Genomic DNA, 22,286 nt, shown 5'->3' on the forward strand with positions numbered 1-22,286 from the left:
TCTACAATCAGTCATTTTACACTATTTTTACATGCCACTCTTCCCAACTTCAATCCCTTGAGGTATCTGAATTCCACAATATTTTTTTCCTTAGATTGAAAGTAATATATCTCCCATGTTAGGTAAAAGTTGCTCCAGACATTCCGGAGTTTCGCTGGAATATACACGTATACATACATCAAAACATTTAGAGCTGTGTGAGCAATGCTTTTGATGTTGCTCCTGTAAATTCAAAATCCAGGAGGCATAGTCGCTCATACCAAAACGTGGCATTAAATGATATTGTGTTTGTAACAGTGTCACGAACTCAAACTATGGATTTCACACTAATCTCAATCACTTGAGACATTTTATTTTTCATCCTTTATCGCCCGCCATAATAATGGGTTTTGAACCAATTGAATTGATTTTGAGTTTAACGTCCCGTCAGCAGTGAGGCTATATGAGACGTAGACCTACTAATTAACGCGAACTACATGAGCTCTCGCTGGGGGCCGAATCTGGGTCTCCCACACCGAAAGCGTGTACGCTATACGCTTAACCACAAAGGAGCTTTACGATGAGAGTTAAATTTGGACTTTAACGCTTTCGGAGTTGTAATTATTAATTTCTGCAACAATGAGAACTATGGATTCGACACTAATATCGATCGCTTTTACTTTATATATATTGGCGGAGAGAAAGGGACCACATCCATATACAAAAGCCTTGCAGATTATTGAACTGAAATCCTTTGGAAAGAAATCCTATTCTGCTTTCTTTCTCGAGTATAAATAAGTCTCTTAGACATGACTTCGTGTTCGTAAATTTCCTGTTTACATAGTTTTGGGGATCGGGAGTTTTGTGTCTGTAACGAAGATTGGAGTTTGTATAATAATTAATGTTTATACCTGAATGGTCTCTTTACCCTTCAGAAAGTGTAAATCACTTGCTGTAATGAGAAAATTCAGAAGTAACTTCCGATGACAAATAGCTCCAAATAAATACACTACATAATTTATTCATTGCAATGATATTATTTTCTTAATTTGTATTTAACCTTCACATATATCATAGAATACCAACGTACTGTGATCACCTGTTATATTTTAAACATAATAATCACTTTGTTCTGCAATGATTGTATGTTATATATATACAGCTGACGTATTTTAATGTAATTATTTTATATAATTTTTCATGCATTGCGGAAAAAAAATTTCATAAAAAAAACATTGACTCAGATCGGAAGCGAACCCTCGACCTTACGATTTGAAATCCAGCGGCGTTTTGAAATCCAGTCCCTTTCATTCCTCCTAGGACAGCAAACGGATACTGCCACTGCTAGGACTAAATTTGGTCTTAAATGGCATTAAAATTTCTACCAATTAATTCAGCGAACAGTGCTGCATTTAGAAGCTCGGCGTCCCTACGCACTTTTGCTCTCGGCGCCCCCAATAACTACACATTTCTCCGTCCCTTGATCCCTAACTTACAAATAAAACTTAATTCGAATATGCTTAATTAGTGAATTTATTGCAGTTAAATACCACTCACTAGATGCTACAGCTACAATTACGTAACAAAAAATAAATGGTAAACATGTTCTGAATTATTTTCAGATTTCTTACGCTATCATTAAATATATTAGAATAGTAAAAGAGGACTGCTCATGAAATAGTATATTTGCTCTCGATTTTTTTAACTTTTTCATACGAAAAAATTAAAATTTTAAACTTTGCACTCTTCAAATATGTTACGGGCCTAGTTGGACTAATGGGAAATGCGGCACTGAAAACTTACGCTTCGACTCTAATATTGGTTGATTTCGATATTTTTTGTCGCTATGTAACCACCCTGGGTGCTAATGGGAGCTTAATTGGACTTGAATTGAAAGTAGAACTGTTTACCTAAGCGACCACGAAACTATGGATTCGATACTAATATCGATCCTTTTCTAGCATTTTTGGTATATATCCCGACAGTACTCTTTTCCAGATTGTAAGAAATATGGTTAAAATTGCTCTAGACATATCAGAATTATGTCGAAACACACACATACATCCACTTTCATATATATAAATACAGAGTGAGCGAGCGAGAAAGTGAGAGAGAGCGACCAAAGGCATCACCACTTCCACATTGCAAAAGCATATATCAGGTATTGAATTGAAAATCTATGTAAAGACCTTCTGCTGTGGCATGCTTCATAAGGACAATTCCAGTCTGCTCACGTGACCTTTGGGGTTCATGAATTTCTTGCGAGCGTTCCGACTTTGGATTCTCTGTTTATACCCTCTTTTTATGCCTCGGATAATTTTTCAAGAATATCAATGACATGCTGTAATACGAATGTTCAGAAGTAACCCCTATATGACAAATAGCTGCAAATAAATACACTACATAATTTATTTATTGAGATGATATTATTTTCTTAATTTGTATTTAACATTCACATTTATCATAGAATACCAACGTACTGTGAACACCTGTTATATTTTAAACATAATAATCACTATGTTCTGCAATGATTATATGTTATATATATATACAACTAACGTATTTTAATGTAATTATTTTACATAATTTTTCATGCATTGCAGAACATAGAATTTCATAAAAAAACATTGACTCAGATCGGAAGCGAACCCTCGACCTTACGATTTGAAATCCAGCGGCGTATCACTGAGCTAACACAAGCGCTCCACGAATAGTACTTCTAGCGATATATAACGGTATTTAAGATAATAATTACATTCATATCCACTGCAAACGCTGTTTTTGTTCTACTTTGACTCTTATTTTAGTACTCAGGAGAGAATAATGTTTTATGTCTTAACTTTCACCATTCTTTTACAAATGGAAAGATTCGTTTACGTATCTAAATATTCCATTAAGTATGGAGAGCAAAATGACAAACAAGCATGTGCTGGCATTAATACAGTTTCGAAATATTGTATCATTAAGTATTTCAATCAATGTTGCTTTTTTATATATAATTGGTAACAAGTCTTATTATATTTAAAAGAAGAAAAACACATCTGCAAGATTTTTCCCGATTGCAAAGGTTGGCTTCGAGGTTCGAACCTGGTTTACTTTTTCCCGAAGATACCCGAAGTTGGACTTAGAAAATTTTTGCCTCGAAACAGCAATAAAGAATGCGCTCAACCTTTTTGAGACAAGGTGTACTCCCATGCGCAAAAAATATTGCGCGTATACTGTAACTCACGATTTTTCGCAATTATTCCATTTTCCTTATGTTTATGGGTAAAATTCAGTTATTAGTATGTGGAGATAATAGAAAGCAATCCATCTAAGGAGATATTTCCAAAAAAATATAATAAAATAATAAAAATATAAGCAAAAAACAAAATTATGTTCGGTTTTGTGTATACTGGCAATAATGTTTTCGAGGGATTTTTTGCAGTAGCACAGCACGATTGCAGAGGGAATAACTTTAGTTGAATCAAGGAACTGGAAAGTGGACTAATATATTGCATTTATTGGCTTAAATCTAGGGTGTAAATTGTCTACCAAATATAAATTAGCTTCTGTAACCAAGATGTTATACGGAAGTATAGAAACAAAGGGAAAAACTGTTGTCTTAAGTTTGGAAGTGACATGCTCTATAGCCATGAGCATTTATTTGTTAAGAAAAAGACAGGCAACAAAAGGTAGTCTATGTGGTCAAGTGGGTAGAGTGGCGGACTAGTAATTCTTATATTGTTTTGACACCAGATCGAATCCCATGCGATCCCATCCAATTTTTTCTTTAAAAAACATTGTAGAAAGTGTATAATTTTTATGTTAATAAGAACCGAAACAATATAATAATGAAATAACTTTTTGTTTTTTTTGTTATTTATTTAGAATTAGTGTATTATTACTAATAGCGATTGTTTTCAGTTTATGGTATGATATGCTTAATCATTCCCTCTCCGTCAGCAGAAGTAACTTCAACTCACTGCGAATGTCTGAAAGTCAGGAACAGTAAAAAAAAAAAAAAAAAAAAAAAAAAAAAAAACATGCGCGACCTGCTGCCTTACACACAGCGTGGCGAACACAGTCACAGCGATAGCTCGTTGTCATGAAGAAAAAAAAAGCTGATGTTAAATTACTGTTCTAGTGTTTCAGTGTGTGTGTTTCTTTTTAGAGTATTGACTTTCTCTCTCTCTCTCCTTTTGTTTCATATCCACAAATGCAACAAATGCAATCATAAGTCTGTGTAAGGAAATAAAGGATGCTTTCTTTAAACAAAACTAAATTAACAGCTCTATTTGTGAGGAACACGAATGCTTCCAAAAGATGCCATGGGTATTAATTATAATCATACCGAATTATACAGTAGCGTGAAAAACTGATAATAAAATGATGTAACATGCATAAGCTTTTTTTTTCTAGCGTGACAACACATTAAACATAACAAATTAAATTTTTGGGATTACAAATTATCACCTTACGTGTCGGTATAGGCCTATTCGTTTTCACAGTCGAGCGACGAAAGAAGAAAGTGTGGTGATAGTTATAAACACCGAATACCAGATTTCAATGAATTCAAGCTACAATGCTCCTACATATCGAAAAAATTATTTTTCGATGTCTGTCCATCTATTCGTCTCTCGGTTCGTCACGCTTTTACATGCACTCAAATAGAGGCCATACTGTTCAACGTATCTGGACCGAATTCTAGACATAAGGTTTTAATAACATACTATCTTTCGAATTTTATATCCTTCGACACCTAAAAGTAAGGGTAATTTACTGAAGGATTAAAATTTAAAATAATTCAATTTTCTCAAGAAAAAAAAGCTGTGACGATTTTATTTACTTTTTATAAATATATATTTTATTAACAAATATCCACCGTATATGAATATTTTTTCTGAGAAAATATATATGGTGTAATTTACTGTATGGTATGCGTTCTTTTTCCACAATTTTCTCAACCACATTTCATAAATAAACGTATTATTAATAACCTAACAATATGACAACTCGTTCGAAGGAGTAGTTTACTCTTAGGGTGAGCTTTCCCTCGATGGTTTTCCCATTAATGCCTCAGGCAATTTTGTTCATATTTCGTAAAGAAATGTTTCATTAATAAACTAAGATACAGCATAAATCGTTTATTCCGTTAACATACAGAAGAAGTGGTTTTCTCAAGGGTGGATTTTTTTTTTTGACAATTTTCTCAGTAATAACTGAGACAAATTTCTTCTAATTTCAGTAAAAATATTGTCTGTAACACTCTTACAATATGCATAACTCGCTTGTTCCGAAAAGAAAAATCCAAAAGAGAGAGTTTACTTTGACGGTGAAATTTTTCCCGGCGATTTGCTTAAAAATTATTCGATATACTGTCAAAATTACAGATAGAAGAGTTTACCTTTGGGGGTAAGCTTTTAACGATGACCTTCCTAAAAACAACTCAGGAGATGTTTGTTGTTCATATTTTATAAATACATGTTACATAAATAACCTAGCTATATGGTATAATTCCCTCATCCGGAAAATCTAGAAGTGGTATAATACTTTTGACAGTAAGTTTTACCCTGCGATTTTCTCAAGAACGACTCAGGCGATTGTGTTCGTATTTCACAAATAAATGTTTTATGAAAACACTAACAATATAGCATAGCTTGTTTGTCCTGAAAAGATCCACAAAGGATAATTTATTCTTGGGGTGACTTTTTTCATGATTTTCTCAGAAATTACTCAGACGCTTTTGCTTATAGTTTGCATACAATTATATCCTTAATAATTCTAATATATGGATCAAGTTATTTCTAACCAAAATATGACCAATGGGTACTTTACTTTTGGGCCTGAAGTTTCTTCTAGCAAAGTTTTCCAAAATATTGTTTTATTCGCAATTTCCCAAATAAATGTTTCAATAATAGTTGCAGCCTAACACGAGTCAGTGTAAGAAATTCAAGCGAGAAAGTACAGTGCGTTTGCTCCGTACCCTTTCTTAAATGTATTTTTAATGTTACACCTAATCACAATTTTCCGAACAAAATCGAAACCTCTTTTTAAATGTGCCTTGTTGTGGTCAAATGGTTCAAGTGCATTGGTTCTGGATTTGATTTCCAGTGAGAGCTAGTGTATTTTCGTCCAAGAGATGTTACACGTCGGTGCAAAGAAAAAAAGTGTTTAAATAAGCCTAACCAAGCTAATCAACAAAGAAATAATACAATGTTACGAAATTATCGTAGAAACATTGTTAATATTAGGTAGGTGCGACTGAAATGTCCAAACGATGATTGTCAATTCCAAAGGTAAAAAAGTGAAAAATACAATGCCAGGTTAATCAGTGGCCTCTAGGTAAAGCTATCCTACTAACATAAGAAGTGATTGAGACGCCAAAAAATGTTGTAATCGTTGGGAGACATGTTAGGAGAATACAGAGGTGAGAGAGAGTTTAATACTGCGAATCATGGATAGTCTTCACTTTCGTTTGAGGGCGAATATTGAAGTCCGTAGGCCTACATAGGTTTGCATTGAAATGAACATTCTTTGTTTTCGGCCGGCGGGAGCTCAGGTGGTTCAGATTCCACTTTAATCAGTAGGTCCACGTCTCATATAGCCTCGCTGCTGAAAGAGACGATAAACTCAAAATCACATCACACATCTTTGTTTTCGCCTTTGTTTTAGCCCATAAATGTCTCTGTTCATGAGCTCCTTAGTGGATATGCGGTTAGCGCATGCGCCTTTGGCGTGGAAGACACGGCTTCGATTCCCGGCGAGAGCTCACGTGGTTTAGAGTCCACGTTAATCAGTAGGACGAAGTCTCATATAGCTTCGTTGCTGAACGAGACGATAAACTGAAACTCAATGTCTTTGTTCATAAATTTCTTTGTGTATGGTTTTGCATATACGTGGCATGGATATTAAATTTTGATTTCTACGCCATATGTATCTAATTACATATGAAACGAACACAACAAACTTGGAATATCTACATTGTTTGCGTATGGAAAATCATCACGTTCTGCTGCACAGGAGAGCCGTGTGTATGGAATTCCATACACGTGGCAATCAACCTATTAAGAAATGTATAATAATAATAATAATAATAATAATAATAATAATAATAATAATAATAATAATAATAATAATAATAATAATAATAATAAACAGAAAACGATACGATCATTTACATAATTTATAAACATAAGTTAACATTTAATAAGCATATAACTGCAATGGAATTAAGTTGTTTCTCTCTCTCCCTTAACGCAACAGCACTTATTGTGCTAAGGCGTAGAAGAGAACTTGTAGCACTCACGATTTGGGGCGGTGTGCGGTCAGAACATCGGATCCCTTTGTTGTTAGTCCTAGCTTTCTAGACGGATGCAGTTATTCCCGATAGAATATACAAGCAAATAGACTTTTGCATTATCCCTCAATGTGATACTTGTGGTTGCTTAACCGTATACAGACAGCTGTCCATGGAAGAATCGTTGATAATAATAATAATAATAATAATAATAATAATAATAATAATAATAATAATAATAATAATAATAATAATAATAATAATAATGATAATAAATAACAGAAACTCGACAAATATTCTTGCAAATAATAGGAAACAGTTTGCGTCACACTGTTCACTTTGCTAGAGACACCAGTGTGCCGCGTTATACCAAGTGTGCCACACTGGAATATAGGGTATGGCTTTTTAATTTTTTCCAACTATTCCAACTGCTTCAATTGAAATGGATCTATAACAATAAGAGAGTGAATTTAGTCTTCTTACCCTTCGATTTAGAAATAAGGTTCGCGAGAATTTCATAAAAGAATAATATACTCAGAATTGTATATAGTAGTTTGTTTTATTCGAAATTACATACTTCCTACAACTGTTTTTTGATTGAAATGATTTGAAATGAAACCTTTAAGTTTTACGTCCCACGTTATGCCGGCTAGGCTAAAGGAGACAGTGATGATAAGAAATGAATGAAATGGTCGAATGAAGAAAGTGGGATAAAACGGGAGAACCCCGAGAAAACTCACGCACACAGTGTCCAGCACAAGGTTCACTTGGCGCGAGCATAGATCGAACCAAGGACTCCATGCACAAGAGGAGAACGCTCTACCACTGAAACACCGTGGCCTCTGAAATTGCTTAAAGGAGAAAGGGACTACTTTATGAAAACTTGATGACAAACACATTTGTTAAAAAATACATGCTTTTCGTGAAATATTGCTTATAGACATGGGCGGATTAAGGCTTTTGGGGACCTAGAGCCGACTATTTTAAGGGGGCCCTATGTTAAGAATAGTTCCAGTGCATAAATTTTCTTTGCTGCCTTCCACAGCCTCATAGGTTTATGGAACTACCGAGAACTATGCTGTAATATTTGAATGTGCTCCAAGTTTACAATAATTAGTTTAGTTAAATCCATTATTAACAATTAAATAATTGCATTCATTATTAACAGTTAAATGCTGCTGATGGAAAGACTTAAATCTAGCGATACCGCGAGCGTAACGAGCGGGAAAAAATTAGCATCGGTCTGGAGCCTATAATATAAGTTGATTACTATATTTTACTGTTAAACAGAGGGATTTTAAAGAGCCCTCTGAGCTTGGGGTCCCGAAGCCTGGGCTCCATTGGCTCCGCCCTTAATGCGCTAATGCCTATAGATTATAAATTAAAGGGGACGGGCAGGGTCCGTTCTAAAAATTCCGGCCCGTGCAGACCGCTAGCCCCTGTGTATATGCTATCTTTGGAAATACAGTAGAGTTTCGTTTATCCGACATAAAACAGACAGGCAGAATGCCGGATAATATGGGTGTGTTAAGGAAAGACCTATTAAAAGTCAAACTATGATATAATTTTACATATTACTCATCTAATAATAATGTTTTGCAAGAAACAAATATAATGCATTGACTCAGGGACGTATCCAGCGTGAGGTCCTGGAAGCTGTCCCTTTCCAAACCTCAAACACTTTTTAATAAACCTACTTTTTCCCTTTTGAGGTTATTTTATATCAGATTACTTTGAGTCAGTGTTCAAACTGTGGGCAATGCGTTGTTGTTATAATTCTAACAAGTAACACTTCCCCAGTGTAACACTCCGATTTTGATAAAATTTGGCAGGTAGATACTACACATAAAGTAAACAAATAAGTGCTTTTTTATTTTTTGCGGAAAAACGGTTTTAGGGGGCAAAAGCAAAAACAAGTGGACCAAAGCGAACGAAATTGTGCACAGATATTGCAGACGTAAAATTAGGGAATACGTGTTTTGTATTTTCCTGGAAAAAACGGTTAGGTGGGGCACAGACACCTCCAAACCTTTGATCATGAAATATCAAAAGTGCTAGTAACATGTAAGATGTGTGTAAAGGACATGAAGAATTGCAACGACACTTTGTGTATGAACAATACGCAAAAAATAAACGAATACGGTTTTTGTTTATTTTCTGCGGAAAAACGGTTCTAGGGGAAAAAGCCCCCACCCAAAATTTTGAAAGTTGACACCTGAAAGGTAAGAAAAAGTGAACCGAAGTGAATGAAATTGTGCATAGATATTTTAGACGAAAAATGAGGGAATACGGGTTTCGTATTTTCCTGGAAAAAACGGTTAGGTGGGGCACAGACTCCTCCAAACCTTTGATCATGAAATAACAAAAGTGCTAATAACAGTATGTCAGAAGTGCCCAAATTTACATGAAGAATTGGAACAAAACTTTGTGTTAGGACAATAAGCAAAAAATAAACAAATACGGCTTTTTTTATTTCCTGTGAAAAAAAAAAACGGTCTTAGGGGGCAAAAGGTCCTACCCAGAATTTTGAAATTTGACGCCCGAAAGGGAAGAAGAAATCGACCGAACTGAATGAAATTGTTCACAAATGTTGTAGAGGTAAGATGAGGGAATACGTGTTTCGTATTTTCCTGAAAAGAAAAATACTGTTGAGTGGACCGTGGTGTTGAGTGTCGGAAGGAGTGGACCGAAGCCAATGAAATTGTCTATAGATATTGGATATGATAAATAAAGCCTCTCCTGTTTCACAAGTGTCTCCATCAGATTTATTCAAATTTGGCAGATCAACAACAATCACAAACAGTATAGCGTATTTTATAGTATTTCACGAGGCAACTTTAACCCTTACAATGATTTTCCGCATAAACAAAAACACGTGCCGATTAATTTCCTGTTTGCTGTTGATGTGCCAAAATTGATAGGGACATCTTAAAAACCCGAAAGTCCTTATTTTACATACAGTCTATACAATATCTACACACAATTTCATTTGCTTCAGTCCACTCCTTCCTGCACTTTTACGGTAATATTTTTTTTTTCGGAGTGGCTCTAGGCTCCAACACTGTTTTTCCGTACAAATTAAAACACATTTCATTTATTGTTTTGCAAATTGTCCCTATACGAAGTTTCGTTGCAATTCTCCATACTTTTAGGAACTTCTGACGTATACTTATTTGCACTTTTGATATTTCGTAATAACCAACTAAGAAGATCCGTGCCCCACTCAACTGTTTTTTTTTTTTTTTTTTTCAGGAAAATACGAAACACAATTACCTCAATTTACGTCTAGAATATGTGTGCACGATTTCATCCAATTCGGTGCACTTCTTGTTGCCTTTTTGGCCTTAAATTTCAAAATTTTGGGTGGGGAATTCTTCCCTCTAAAACCATTTTTTCGCAGAAAAAAAAACGTATTCGTTTGTTTTTTGTGTATTGTCCCTACACAATGTGTCGTTCCAATTCTTCATGTAAATTTGGGCACTTCTGACATACTGTTATTAGCACTTTTGATATTTCACGATCAAAGTTTTGGAGGGGTCTGTGTCCCACCCAAACGTTTTTCTTTTCTTTTTTCCAGGAAAATACAAAACCCGTATTCCCTCATTTTACGTCTACAATATTTGGGCACAATTTCTTTCATTTAGATTCACTTTTTCTTGCCTTTCGGGCATCAACATTCAAAATTTTGGATGGGGGCTTTTGCCCCCAAAAGCCATTTTTTCGCCAGAAAATAAAAAAAAACAGGTATTCGTTTAGTTTTTGCGTATCGTATATACACAAAGTGTCGTTGGAATTCTTCGTCCTTTACACACATCTGACATATTGTTACTAGCACTTTTGATATTTCGTGATCAAAGGTTTGGAGGAGACTGTGCCCCACCTAACCGTTTTTTCCAGGAAAATACAAAACACGTATTCCTTCATTTTACGTCTGCCATATCTGTGCACAATTTCGTTCACTTTGGTCCACTTGTTTTTGCCTTTCGGGCGTCAATTTTCAAAATTTTGGGTGGGGGCTTTTGCCCCCTAAAATCGTTTTTCCGCAGAAAAAAAGAAACATGTATTCGTTTATTTTATGTGTAGTATCTACCTGCCAAATTTTATCAAAATCGGAGTGTTACTTGTAAGAATATACCGTAATGCCATTGAAACCAGGTGGAATTAAAGCACACTTTTAAATGGGATTATAATTTCGTTTCCGTTTTGTTTATAACATTACTGTATTAAAACGATACACTCATAGCCATTTGCTACTTTTTAATGTGATATACGTAGCAGACAGTTTTCCTTACATGTCTCTAGAAAATATTTTTTGATTTCGTTTGTGTTACAATGCAGTTTGACTGGTTCATAAATGAAAAGTAAGAAACGTTTAAGAGAAATACAGAACTGTTGCATTGTTATTATTATTATTATTATTATTATTATTATTATTATTATTATTATTATTATTATTATTATTATTATTATTATTATTATTATTGATATTTTTGAAACATTAGAATTACATGCTTACGAGAATTCGTGTTGGGCCCCCTCCGAAAAGAAAAGCTGGATACGTGCCTGCACTGAATGATAGACGTATGAGTCATGGTATAGACGGGCGTGCTAGGCGATCGAGTCCGGAGCATCGAAAACAGACCACAACTTGCAGTTCTTCTTGCCAATTGATGCTGCTTTTTACCTGCTATGATATGTCGGATAATAATGTGGAATAAACGAAGGTCGAGACCATGGCGTATTGGTGTTTCATGCACCTAAACCTGTAAAATATTTGTGCCGAAAACATCTTTCACTCACTTTCTAAATTTGTGGGTATGATCGCACATCTTCCCTTATAAAGTATAGTCTTATAAAGAATATATATAGCATGCTAAAAACCTAAAGACCAAATTCAATAATTTTCTATAGTTTTCTTTTTTAACAACGGGAAACTTGTTTAATTCATCACGATTAATCACGTTTGATACTAAGATGTCTGTTTCTGTCTATATATATTTTTCATACTTTATTGGAGACAATTTTTTTTTCAAGAAAAGAGGATGATAAAAGAAGCTATACAACAGCAATAATAATAATAATAATATACAATTGTAATAAAAGAAATGGAAACTACAAAACTCCAAAACACAAGAAACGAAACAAGAATACCCAGCGCCTTGTCAATCGCTCACTTTGCCTAAACTGTGGAAATGTATCTGGTAGCCAGGCGACATTGCCGGCCGTGTGTGCAACCACCCAGAAGGAAGCATTGCCTTCGACAAAGCCGGTTTCGGCTGCATTGAAAAACAATCCTGTGGAGGATCAGGGAGCAGAACTCTCTTCATCTTCAACATTGGGAGGCGGGCAGATTTAAGGCTTATTCTGGGGGGACATCAATTTCATCTCACATTCCTTTGTGGGAATCGACACAAATCATCACATGTTTTCCTAAAATACACATTTCAAATCGGATTATTGGGGGGACAGTCCCCCCAGTTTCAAGATTGGAGAGGACATGTCCCCTCATCCCCCCGGGATTTGCGCCAGTGAATGCCGGTGCGTGTGCAAGCTAAGATTTCATTACATTGAAATCATGGCCGTCACCGGCATTGCTGCAGCTGGCGCCGTCATTACCGTATCGTGTGCAAATGCTTTTGTGAATGCTCAGTTGTTTTGAATAAATCACTTGGATCAGTTGAAGGCAACCTACAAGTTTTTTTCCGCTTCCAATCTCTGTATTGTTCTCAATACCGTGACCACTGTCTTTATTTGTTTCTGCTTGCATTTGTCATCAACATTTCTACCAGCATGGGATGTTTCCTTTTGTCAAATACATCACTTTTTCTTGGAAATCTGTTACCAAAGATTTCTCGCAGATTGACGCATGGTTGAGTGCTGGGGGAGGGATCAAATCTTGCCTTTCGCTGTTGTTCTATGAACACTACCAGGAAGATTAGAAGACTTCGGGAGGGCAACTATGAGGCTGTGCTTTTGCTCCTCTGGCAAGTCGCCACCTGCGCATTCAGAGAAGTTCGCTTTTCCCTAAAGAGACCCCTGCTACTTGGAATACGCCCCACGCGAATTATTTAAACTTGTTTGTTGCACACTAACATCTGGAAGGGAGAGTTGATAGGGATCCGTTCTTTTCCAGTTCTTCCAAAGTGAATCTTTTACCATTAACATATAGATATTTGAAATTAAGTTAGCAAGTTTTCCATCCTTACGTGGTTCTTGCGTGTAGTGGTGGATCGTGGACATAAGCTCACCTATATTGATGCAGAAGCGAAAAAAAGCTAACCGGACATAAACTCACCGTAAATAATACAATTATGTTACTACAAACTATGTTATAACAATGATAAAAATTATGTTTGTAATAACCTAATAATAATCAGCGCCGTTGCTACAGAGGGTCTGAACCTCTAAACTCTCTAAAAAAATCTATCGTGGTGGCAAATCTCAGTATGTCATAGAAAACAGCATGTCAAACAAAGGCACTAGTGTTTTTATATTATTATTATTTATTACGAAATGATAGAGAGTATACACTCCACAATATGGGTATACATGATTTTGTATTGTACACAGTTCAAAATACATTATTTCTATTAAATATATTAAAATACTCGATTGCAGCAGCACTGTCGAAGTACTGCATAATACATATTTTTATTAACCTGTTTGAAACTTACTTTTTTAGGTAAATTTAGACTTTCAGTCAAGCAGCTATTTCGTCGAAACTATTTATCCCAGGATTATGGTTCATACCAGAGATGGGCATTTTTGCTAATCCTCACTCACCCTTACCCTCAATCAACTCAATCACACTCATCCTCAACCACCCTCACCCTGGTCACCCTCAGCCACCTTCACCATCAATAGACTCCCTCACACTCACAGTTATCTTCATGTACTTAATCAACAATAAGTAAGGGTAAATATCATTCTAATTCAAGTGATTGAAATTTATATATAATAATATACATAGGTATACATTATATCTACGGTATATTATTATTTATATTTCATATATATAAATTAAATAGATAGTCATTTTGCACTGGGCTCGCTCGAGCTCAGTTCCCTCAGTTGGGCTCCTCTTCCGGTTCACTTCTCTCAGTTGGGCTCGCACTCATTCCGGTTTGCTCTGACTTATTTTATTAGAATTCGGGCTCGCTCTTAATTATTGAGCCCGAGCTCAGTTGAGTGCGAGTGACGAGCTCGAGAGTTTGGACACCTATGTGCTAAGCCAAATTTGTATAAAAAAAACTATCTTTAGTATCCTTGGATATCTTATGACCTGTTGCTGCTGACAAGTTTCTAAAAAAAGGAGACAGATGCCAATAAATATCATAAGTGGTGTTCTTGCGTTCATTAATTGGTATGGTAGTACAGTTGGAATTTTTCTTTTCTTCTGGGAACAATCAGGAGCATTTCAGATTTTGCTTGTGGGGACAAGACCCCTTGATATAAGCAAAATTTCGCGTTTTTCACTGATTTATTGCTATTCTATTGATAAAATCTATACACATCTCAAACTCGGGGGGGGGGGACAAATGTCCCTCCCTGCCCCCTAAATGACGCCCCTGGGAACAATACGTGCCTTCGCACTATATTGCACCAAGCTTTTTTTTATACAAGTGTATACATGCAAGTGATTTGGGACCCTAAGACTCCGCAATATTGTTCCGAATTGTGCCCCTCACCTTCTGACTGGATTAGATTATCTTTTTTCTCTTACTTTGAGGCAAGAAAACTTTGATTCTTTAACGGTGTTTCCTCAAGAACAGCCTCCGAATATAAGAATAGAAAATTTGAAAGGGCGAGTTGATTATAGCCTGTATTCTGCTAAAAGAACAAAAATTAAAGTTAATGAAAGCTTAAGTAAGATGTTTAAGAGTATGAAATTTACCTCATAGCACCACATTGAGTCTAGAAGTTATGTGTAACACATTTGAGAATGGTAAGCATAATGTGGTTCTAATTTTAGATCCATCTACACATTACTTTAAGTATATAAAAGCCGGTTCTTAAGTTGCATAATATATTACCTGACCAGGATAGCAGTGTTGTTTTGAAGGGATTGCGCTGATGATGTGTTTACATCAGTTCCAGGGCAAGCGCGGTGGGACAGGAGAGCGGAGAAAAATGAAATGAAATCTTTGAGTTTTACGTCCCACGGTTATGCCGGTTAGACTAAAGGAGACGGTGATGATGAGAGATGAGTGAAATGGTGGAATGAAGAAAGTGGGAGGAAACGGGAGAACCCCAAGAAAACCCACGAGCACGGTGTTTGTCCACCACAAAGTTCACTTGGCGGGGGCTGGGATCGAACCCGGGACCCCAAGCACCAGAGGTGAACGCTCTACCACTGAGCCACCGCGCCCCCCAGGAGAGCGGAGAGTTTCACCCTGTAGTGTATTCAACGGTTTTTAAGAGTTTCAGTTTAGATGTTATACATAACCTAATCTGTTTACGTTTAATAAAGAAAGCCATAAGTTATGTAGTTGTAGTGAACCATTCCTACAGTAATACAGATGTATTGTGAATAGTGATATATGAAGGAAATTACCAATTTAAGAACAACATAGCACAATTGACAATTCAGTGAGCTTCTACAGTGTATTAAGTAGATTGTATAAAAATTGATTACGTTTTATTTGATTTCATTATAAAACAGGATCAACCTGTAAAACGAAGGAATGACAATGTCAATGACTAAAAGGTTAATTTAAGGTTGATAGCTTAGAGTTTTGCGAAATACATTGTAACTGTAAGTTTAAATCAAATTAAGCTTAAGGCTCACGATGCTTGTGTTTGTTTTAAGTGTATTTTATCGGTTGACAAATAAATTATTTTCTCGAGTTTAGGCCAGGGAAGAATTCCGATATGTTTCCACTCGAGAACTGTGAAAGTCCTCTCCGTTGGTCTATATTGGCTAGTGCGTGTGCTTTTACTGTACGTGGTTCTGGGTTTGAATCCCAGTGAGAGACCAAAATTTAATTTTACAATCCTTCACTTTCATTAATCACCTGTGTCCTCTAGCATAAACAACACAATCATGGGCGTTAAAATAAAAACATTTCATTTTCTTTAGAGAAATGAATCATTTGAGAGAAAAGGAGGTGAAGAAATTTTTCCTTCATTTTTTAAAGATTTATGGGATTGGATAGCTTACCTTTCGGGATTGATTTGTAAAATTTGATTCAGTACATCCTTAATTTAAGATCATTATAGAAATCCAGCCCTTCGTAGTTTGAATAAAAGTATTGATAAAACATCACTGTATGGGTAGTGTAAGCGTAAGTATAACTGCTTCAGTACATAATAAATTCACAACTTTTATTTATAAGGAAAGAAATTTCCCCTGGACTCCCTCTGAATTTCTCTCAGGTTCTAGTTATCATGTGACAAAGAATTAAAACTACTATCTGCTTTCACATACAATATAAATTTAAAAATTGGGAGACTAGTGGTATCTTTGTGTCTGTAGTATATAATAATACTGATACGTTGTTTTCTTTAACATTTTAATGGCATTTGTCGATTGACTTCAGAGGACTGAGTTTAGCCTATAAGCACAAGCAGTTTATAGTTAAAACATATTAGGTGTACGGTCTTGTTTAATAAAACCTGCCTCTCCTCCTCTTCTATCTGAAAAGCCCTATATTGTTATTCACATATGAAATCCAAAGACAAAGGCAATCGTCTTTATCCAGTTGTATTTTTATTTTAGGTGTAAGTATTAAAATGTGCTACACATGGTTGCAAGAGATTGGGTGGCTTTTTTTCTTTTCTTTTCTTTTTTCTTGCTTTTTTTTTGTTAATACTGAACTTAGGTACCTTATATTGGGAATCATGTTCTTCATGAATTGATGTAAGAAGCGGCCGCGTAATTTCTGGCCAATTGTTTCATCACTGGTATCATGAGCAATGAGATAACAACAGTGGAAGAAACATCGTTCTTCTCAAACTTGATACTTTGAAAAAACTTAGGAGAGGGGTTTCTTTATTCAAATACATATTCATTCTAATCAGTTTCAGAAGTAGGATTAATCTTATAGTAACGCAATGACTGTAAGAGTTGCCTTGAAAATGTATTTTGTATGTTTTCTTTTTTCCTTTTTTTTTACGTAATTCAGAGATTTTTTCTGAATTTCACTGGAGTTATAAGGAACCCTCAATTATCGGGCACCCCACTTTAATCGCTAACCCTCCGCTCCAATGCAACATTGGGAATATTTGCAGCTTAGTGCAGCTTAAAGGAACATGAACGTACATATTTGATTTCTTACTCTCTTGCTCGTAGCGTTGCCCTCGAGACGAGATGAGAATTCAGTTTTTCTCGTCTCGTGTCGTTAATGTTTTTAAAAGTCTCGTCTCGAATCAAAATTTCCTCGTCTCGTTTTGTAAATTTTTGTAAAAAAAATGGGTCCTAATTTCCGTCTTAGTTTCATGTAAAATTTATCAGAATTCTTCCAGGTTACGACGAGTCCACGAAAGATTGATATAACAACATTTAAATCATATTTATTATTGAAGTAAATTGTGTAATGACTTGCGTATCTTTAAACGTTGATAAATGATCTTTATTGGGTTCATACAATTACCTTATCAAGTTATATATATATATATATATATATATATATATATATATATATATATATAGTATGGCGCTAAATTCGTTGTACAAAAGCAGAGGAGTGACTCCTCAGAGTAAAACAAACAAAAAAAAGTTCCAATAAACATAGGGCGAAAACCCCGTCGTTAGGTGTTATAGGCTACCAAAAACATGAAAAAAGGAATTTTAATGGTCCATAGCTCCAAAACTATGGGATCTACTGTAGTCGGGTCAAGACTTCACTTAGGAACTAGTATGTGTTCTATCCAAATATGCGTGTTTCAGAATCTTGAGGTGCTTCCACAACAATTTTTATAGAGGGAGTTTGACTCCGGGCTTATGATATAAAGTACTCTCCAACTACCTCCATAAAAATTGTTGCGTGAGTACCTTAGGATTCTAAAATATGTATATTTGGATAGAACACATACTAGTTCCTAACTGGTCTTGATCCGACTACGGTAGGTCCCATAGTTTCGGAGCTATGGACCTTTAAAATCCATTTTTTCCTGTTTTTGGCAGCCTATAACACGTAAACGATGGGGTTTTTCCCCTATGTTTATTGGAACTTTTTTTGTCTGTTTTACTCTCAGGAATCACTCCTCTGCTTTTGTACAACGAATTTAGCGCCATACTATATATATATATATATATATATATATATATATATATATATACTAATTATTAATCATTTAACACTAAACAGTGTTTGAAATTGAGATGTAACATTTGGGTGAACTAGTCATACCTACAAAACTCGACAATTTTCTTGACTCTCCTCGATTCACTTCTCACTTTATATTTACGAAAGAAGGAGCATATACATGGATAAGCAAACCCTATATTTTTGAAAACGGGAGATCATATATCTACCGAAAGTTCTAGTGTTTCTGGTGAGTACTCTACAATTTGTTTCCTCCGATGAATTTTTGTCCCGAACTTTCCTTGAATTTGTCCCTATGCATATTTTATAGACTTAAAAATACTAGAGACAGTCACCAGAAAATAATGAGTACACATCCTACATATCCTCTCGTCAAAAATTTCGGAACGAGTCAAATCGACCGATTTTAGTTCGTTTTCTTTCACACAGAGAGCATCTGATCCTTTGTATACACGACTCCAAAAGTGCATTACCACCTGCAATTCTCCCTTTCCTGCAATAGCAGGCAACCCAAAAAGCTCAGCGCTTGGGTTGGTTGCACATTCGAAAGGCGTTGGACCAAACCTCAATTTTGTTACAAATATATCAGTGTGGCAAACTGCAAATAAGAGAATAAAATAAATTGTTAAGACTTACCATTTTATTATCGTGATGGCAATGGATGACATAAAAGTTACAAAATCATCTTACCTAAGCAGTTCAAACAAGGTGAACGGTAAGCAACACACATAAGAGGAAAGCAGTTTCTTTCCTTTTTCCAAAAGAAAATCTCGTAAAAAAGAAAAAGATTATATAATGTAAAGGTTTAATATAAAAGCCTAACAACCCCAAAACAAACATCCACACGACACAGAAAGAGAGAGAAACACAGAATAAGGCACACCAATGGCTTAGCTGACTAGCGGGAAGATAAAGAGATGGGACCCTAGTTGTAAATTTAATTGTTATAATAATAATAATAATAATAATAATAATAATAATTATTATTATTATTATTATTATTATTATTATTATTATTATTATTGTTGTTGTTATTATTATTATTATATTATATTATTATTATTATTATTATTATTATTATTATTATTATTATTATTATTATTAAAAAATCGTCTACTTTCCCAATATCTGACCGTACCTAAGAGCATGTCCTTATATAGCGGTCATGTGAGTACCTTTTGTCAATGAGTGGCCCTAAAGGTCAAAAGGGATGCAAATCTCTGAGAGAGAGGAACAAAAAAACTTTCTTATGATAAATTCTAGGAGAAAGTTTGAGAAATTGCTTTTGATGGGTGCTTTCTTGTTTTTCGGGGACAGAAAATTGTATCGGCTAAGAAATTACAGTATATAATATTGCAAATTTGCAAGTGCATTTATTTACAATGCAATTTGAGGTAATAAAGAAATTGAAGACTTCGGGGCAAACGACCTGTCAAGTCCAAAAAGTGAAAGTATAAAGGAGATAGCTTCACAAGGATTTCTCTTCATCTGATTTTCTTCAAACTTGGCACATATATACTAGACCAAAAATAAATGCACATGTTTTTTTTCGTTTCCTTTTAAAAAAGGTACCTTTGATTTAAAAGGACCAAATTAAAGAAACGATACTCTGCCGATGCAAAGGTGACTTCAAAGTACAAAATACGGGTTTTGAAGTTTTTCACAGAGAAGTTTTGCAGAGGCAATGCTCCTTCGAAATGAGAAAGGACCCCGAACAATCTTTATGGAAATTGAATTTCGGTGGAATTGCTTGGAACCGTGTTATGTTGTAGATATTATGTTCCTGAGAAAAGTCTCAATGGGCACAACAAATAATCGTTGGCCGTTTGGCCACCACGAGGCCACTTTCTTAAAAAAAAGCCGAAGAAAACGACATTCGAGATTTTGGACAAAAATACTAAAACCGTGATGTTTTAGATATTGTGATTCCGAAAAGGTCCTAATGGCCATAACCACCAAACACTGATATTTGGCCACTACAGGGCTACTTTTTTGAAAACAGCCAACATAGTGATATTCTGGATTTCAATGAAAATCAGTAAAACTGTGATGTGTTGTAGATGTTGTGATCCTGAGAAAAAGTCTCAATAGGCACAACCACCAATCACTGACCGTTTGGTAACTACAGAGCCACATTTTTGCCAACAGCAGAACTTACCGTTATTTTGAATTTCATTGCAATTGCTTGAGACGGTGATATGTTGTAGATATCGTGATTCTGAGAAAAGGTCTTAATGAGCACAACCATTAATCACTGATCGTTTGGCCACTACGAGGCCACTGTTTTGAAAGTAACCGAAGATGGCCATGTTCTGGATTTCGGTAAAATGACTGAAACTATGATATTTTGTAGATATTGTGATTCAAACTAACCGAAAATATTGATGGCCTGGATTTCCGTAAAATTGACTGAAGCTGCGATATGTTGTAGCCATTGTGATTGTGAGAAAAAGCCTTAATGGGCACAGCAAATAATCACTGGCCGTTTGGACACTACGAGGGCACTTTTTTTAAAGTAACGGAACATGGTGATGTTCTGGATTTCGATAGAAATGACTGAAACTATGATATGTTGTAGATATTGTGATTCTGAGAAAATGTCCTAATGGGCACAACCAATAAATACTGAGCGTTTGGCCATTACAGGGCCACTTTTTTTAAAGTAACGGAACATAGTGATGTTCTGGATTTCGATAGAAATGACAGAAACTGTGATATGTTGTAGATCTTCTGATTCCGAGAAAAGGTCTCATGGGCACACCCACTAATCACTGACCGTTTGGCCACTACCAGGCCACTTTCTTGAAAGTAACCGAAGATGGTGATGTTCTGGATTTCGGTAAAAATTTCTGAAACTGTGATATGTTGTAGATATTGTGATACTGAGAAAAGGTCGTAATGGGCACAAACACTAATCAATGAACGTTTGGCCACAACCAGGCCACTTTCTTGAAAGTAACCGAAGATGGCCATGTTCTGGATTTCGGTAAAATGACTGAAGCTGTGATATGCTGTAGATGTGGTAATTCTGAGAAAAGGTCTTAATGGGCAAAAACACTAATCAATGACCGTTTGGCCACAACGAGGCCACTTTCTTGAAAGTAACCGAAAATATTGATGGCCTGGATTTCGTTAAAATGACTGAAACTGTGATATGTTGTAGACATTGTGATTATGACAAAAAGTCTTTATGAGCACAGCCAATAATTACTGGCCGTTTGGACACTACGAGGCCAATTTTTTGAGAGTAAGCGAAAATGGTGATGTTCTGGATTTCGTTAAAAATGACTGAAACTGTGATATGTTGTAGGTATTGTGATTCTGAGAAAATATCTTAATGGGCACAACCAATAATTACTCACCGTTAGGCCACTTTTTTGAAAGTAACGGAACATGGTGATGTTCTGGATTTCGTAAAAATGACTGAAACTGTGTTATGTTGTAGATGTGGTGAACCTAAGAGAAGGTCTTAATAGGCACAACCATTAATCATTGACCTTTGCCTACTACAGGGCCACTTTTTTGAAAGTAACGGAACATGGTGATGTTCTGGATTTCGGTAAAATTGACTGAAGCTGCGATATGTTGTAGCCGTTGTGATTGTGAGAAAAAGTCTTAATGGGCACAGTCAATAGTCACTGGCCGTTTGGACACTACGAGGGCACTTTTTTGAAAGTAACGGAACATGGTGATGTTCTGGATTTCGATAGAAATGACTGAAACTGTGATATGTTGTAGATATTGTGATTCTGAGAAAATGT

Source organism: Thermobia domestica, chromosome 10 (genome assembly GCF_964235325.1).
Source record: "Thermobia domestica chromosome 10, izTheDome1.hap1.1, whole genome shotgun sequence".
Taxonomy (NCBI): Eukaryota; Metazoa; Arthropoda; class Insecta; order Zygentoma; family Lepismatidae; genus Thermobia; species Thermobia domestica.